This window comes from Hyla sarda, chromosome 1 (genome assembly GCF_029499605.1).
Source record: "Hyla sarda isolate aHylSar1 chromosome 1, aHylSar1.hap1, whole genome shotgun sequence".
Classification (NCBI taxonomy): Eukaryota; Metazoa; Chordata; class Amphibia; order Anura; family Hylidae; genus Hyla; species Hyla sarda.
Genome location: NC_079189.1, coordinates 151,121,538 through 151,126,740, shown reverse-complemented (window position 1 = coordinate 151,126,740; position 5,203 = coordinate 151,121,538).

Sequence of the window (5,203 nt, the reverse complement as noted above, 5' to 3'; positions counted from 1 at the left end):
AGGGGATTTTTCGCTTTTTTTTTTACTTTTACTTTTAAATTTTTTTACATTTTTTTTTACACTTGAATAGTCCCCATAGGGGACTATTCATAGCAATACCATGATTGCTAATACTGATCTGTTCTATGTATAGGACATAGAACAGATCAGTGTTTTCGGCGATCTTCTGCTCTGGTCTGCTCGATCACAGACCAGAGCAGGAGACGCCGGGAGCCGGACGGAGGAAGGAGAGGGGACCGATGCGGGCGATCCGATCATTCATTCAAATCGCGCACTGCCGCAGATGCCGGGATCTGTATTGATCCCGGCACCTGAGGGGTTAATGGCGGACACCCGCGAGATCGCGGGCGTCGGCCATTGCCGGTGGGTCCCTGGCTGCGATCAGCAGCCGGGATCAGCCGCGCATGACACGGGCATCGCTCCGATGCCCGCGGTTATGCACAGGACGTAAATGTACGTCCTGGTGCGTTAAGTACCACCTCACCAGGACGTACATTTACGTCCTGCGTCCTTAAGGGGTTAAGGAACCCATTTAAGAAAAGACACATTGGCCGACATTTATGATTGTTTTTCTTTTAAAAAATTTTGGGTCTGGAAAAGCCGCAAAAAAGCCGCAAGCAGGGTTTATTTGCACCTTTTTTGCGCCTTTTGGTTTACACATTTCTGCTGATTTTGAGTTGCAATCCACTGATTTTGGCAATACACATGACATGGAAGGGTTTTATTAACTGCGCCTTTTTGTGAAAAGGTGCAAAAAAAGCGTAAAGCCACTGAAAGTTCTCTAAAACTACACCAGCCCAGCCTTAGCTTAGCTTTTTGGTGTATGTGAAGAGAGAAATTTCCGAAAATGTGACCTGCACAAAATTTATAAAATGCTCTGCGACCATTTAATAAATTTGGTGCTCCTACACATTATCAGCACACAAAAAAAGATGTAGAAAAATGCTTCATTTACACCTAAAATTATAAATGCCGGCCATTGCCTCCACTGGCTTGCCTTTTTTCTTTTTGTGCTTGTATTATCCTGTTACTGGTTCACTGATTAAACTTCCATGTACCACTTTTGGTGAGTATTAACTACGCACACTGAGAACACCTCCAAGGGTATGTCATGTTGGGGGGGAGGGGGCTCTGATCCTTGATCTAGTCATTGGTGTTGCTCGCGAATATTCGCAATGCAAATTTTATTTGCGAATATCGCATATTCGCGAATTCACGAATATTCGCGAATATGGCTCTATATATTCGCAATTACGAATATTCTTTTTTTTTTCCACGGTACACATCACAGTGATTATCCCTCTCTGCTTCCAGCTTGTGTGGTGTAAAGAAGGCTCCAATACTACTGTGTGAGACTGGCGTACGAATTTTCGCTTATGCAAATTTTTGCACGTGCAAATTTTCGCCTATGCGGATTTTCGTTTATACTAATTTTTGCATATGCAAATTTTCGCAGATATGAAAATATAATGCGAATATGCGAATTTAGCGAATATATGACGAATATTCGTCAATATATTCGCGAAATATCGCGAATTCGAATATGGCCTATGCCGCTCAACACTACTAGTCATCACCAATTGGTCCTTTTCAAAGACTCGCCAATTTTATCTGCTTCCAACACTTCACTTCAAGAACTGATTGTTTACTTAGTTCACTTGCAACCTTATATATAACATAAATTAAAAGATGCCATTGTTGGGAGATTATATAGTAAGGTGAGTTAAGGTGTCTCACTCTAATGATAAGGGGAAAAAAGAGGGTATATGAAATTAGGTGTGGAGTGCAGGAACAAGGATAATGTGGCACCTTATTCATATAAATCTCAAAGTGTTTGTCTAACCCCATTTCTAACTCTACAGTGGACATATAGGTGCCCCATAATTGTCTGAATCTGTGGCAAGGATGTACTGTATATTGTCACAGTAACTTTAATATGTGAGCAGAGTATTTTCTGTAATGTTTATTCTAAAATTGCATAAATATTTGTCCTAATAAATTCCAAGAACTAGGGACATAACAACTGACTGGCTATCATGTGCCACACATTTGTCCTTTGAATGTTTTTTCATTATTGTGTTGTGGTTTCTAAAAATAAAGAAATAGCTTTTCTAAATTAAATGTTTGGAAGATACAGAAACCACAACAATCCTAATTTTCTAGTATTTATATTTTTTATTTCTTGACTGGCATTTTACTTTCTAACATTCAATTAGTTGTATTTTAGCAACAAAAAAGTTGAGAATTCCCATCATACCCTATGAATTCTGTGATAACATTTTCAGCTGTCTATAGATTAAAGGTGGCGCTAAAGTAATGCATTTGCTCCAGAAACCGGTGTACTTCTTTGTTTTGTTTTAAAATATCTTTTTATAGTTGTTAAAAAACATGGCATTTGTCAATCGTATAAGAAAAAGAAATTACAATATCAAATTATGCTCTGTAAATTATTTTTATAACAATATGTATAGTTGAAGAGAAGGCATTTCATAAAGATTCATAGAGAAAGAGTGTCCCAGAACAGTGTCAAAATAGTCCACCTGGAACAGAAAAGCCTTATGATACCCCTATACAACCCCCCCAACACACATACAGCTTCTCCCTTGCTTTGGCTTAATTTTCCAACCCTCTTTGTGCCCCCAATGCCAATTGTCTGGAGAGAGGAGTGGCTACCACCACAATGGACCCAACAGGATGATTATCTCCAAAGGCTCCATAGCTGATGCTTGTTGTGCCGCTATGGTCCATCCTTTGCATAATGGAAAAACAATTAATGTATTCCTGCTGTTGATGAAAACTTTTTTGCATTACACCAGTGAACGTAATGTTCAAGCCCAGCTTCATCTAGTGAATAAATTATTCCATATTACTGGCAGGGTGGTTAATTGTCTACAAAAGCTTTCCACTGTGGAAGAAATTAGAAGGGATTTGCATTTCCAATCTTCTGCTAACAGTTAGTGAGATTGTGTACATCTTGTATCAATGGACCATGAAGCCACATTAGCTAAGCTCTCAAAGTATTCTGGTAATGTTTTGGGCATTGTTCAATGAATAATTTCAGTGTCGCTATTAATTAATGTAACAATGGTTTTTAAAACAAAACAGTCCCAATTAATACAGTACGCCCTTAGGAGCCACTCTACCGCATGCCTGGTACTTGATCTGATGGTATAAATTTAGAGTGATCTTACACGTTCAGAACTTAATCAGGTTATGTTCATTTTTTATGACACTTTCTCTTCAATTACAGCATGATCTAAACCTCAACATGTAAGACTACCTTAACTTATTTGCAGCTAATGCAGACCTGATAAACTATGTAGTAAATGCAGCATTGGTATTAGTGAAAAATAGAACACTAAGAGGGAGATTTATCATAACCAATGCAGAGGAAAAGTTGCCCAGTTACCCAAACCAACAATGAGATGGCTACTTTTATTTTTCAGAGGCTTTGTTAAAAATGAAATAGGCAATCTGATTGGTTGTTAAGGGCAACTGGGCAACATTTCCTCGGGATAGGTTTTGATAAATCTCCCCCTAACATTTTATGTCACTACTAAGGCTGGGTTTATAGGTAGCATTTTAGTCAGTATTTGGTCAGTTTTTGCAGCCAAAACCAACTAACATAGAGAAAACTTGGAAAGATTTTTATTTTTTGTTTTTTGGACACACTCTTGCTTTGGCTAAAAATACTGACCAATATACTGCAGCTATCTCTGATTTTAATTTATTAATATCATCACATATAAGCCTAATGGACATATGATCCGTGATATGAGCCAGATTCTTGAGGGTTTTGCTGACAGAATGAAGTGCCCCTCTCTACTTAACTCTCAAGTAAAGCCGTTCTGACATCTGGAACTCTCTGCATGTAATGTACACAAAACCACATTTTTGGTCACACCCCTCACCGCTCCTTTAAATATGTAGCCATACTAATAACACAAGAGGAAAATAAAAGTAGAACAAAGAAAAGACATAAATACATATAAAGGAAGGGTCAAGCATACACTGAAAGCTTATTGATACTGATGTTTGCATTGCTACCACTATATAAAGATCAATATAACCAATAATACCACCTAACAGTGACATTATGCAGGCCAGAGGAGAATGTAAGCTGCTAGTCTAGCTGGGGAGATGCTCCTGTGATGTGATTGGGCCTCATGGTAATGCAGCCTTGTGCCATTAAAGGATAGTTCAGGATTCCAGTTCAGAGTCAGTACAAGGAGGAGGGGTGGCACTGTTGTTGGTGACTGTATTAAATTGTGGCTCACCCTGGTACAAAATCCTGGCTAATGGTGGTTAGTGATGAGCGGCATGGGCCATATTCAAATTTCCTATATTTTGTGAATATATGGACGAATATTCGTCCTATATTCGCGAATTTCGAATATTCGTTCACTTATTTTTCATATGAAATTCATAATGAAATTCACAAAGTGCGCATGCACGATTATATCTTTCAAGTACTTTCCTATTGGTTGCTAGGGATGTTGCTAACCTCTGACAACTGTATTTGCATATTTCTCATTGTCCCACAAGCTAAAAGAAGGGAGGGTTCAGTGTCCTCTGGAAGTGTCAATATTTGAGAATTTTTACATTTTTGCATATTCGCCTTCTTTGGACCAAAGGCTGGAAGCAGGGAGGGATGGTCACTTTTTATTTACACAGTACAGATCATTGTGATGTGTACTGTGAAAAAAAAAATATATATTTTACTATTTTCTAAATATTTGCAAAAATCGCAAAGTGCCACTATTCACTATTTTTTTTTTAAGCCGAGGAACGTGAATTCACCCAAAGTGCAAGAAAAAGTGCAAACGTGTTACACTTAAAAAAGTGCACAAAGGATGCGGTCTATCGCAAGCCCTTCTCCGATAGGAGAGAGGCCCCCCAACAAACCTTACCCTTCGCCTCCGGACCAAAAGGTACCTGTGAGGTTCCAGGTTCGATGTCCCTTTTCGCCGAAGCTACTAGGGGACCACAAATGCTCCCGGCATCCCCCTTGGCGTTAGCCAAGGTATCTGCCCGCAGAGCCGATAACGGTAGGTACCCTGCCAAAGCAGGAGTACCCGGGGTGTTTGCAGTGAGGTGCGGAACCTAATGGCCACACACACCTCCCCTAGACCGCCAGGAGGGACACCCAGAAGGGCTACCACATCCTGACAAATCCTGTGAACACACAACACGCAAAAAGTGA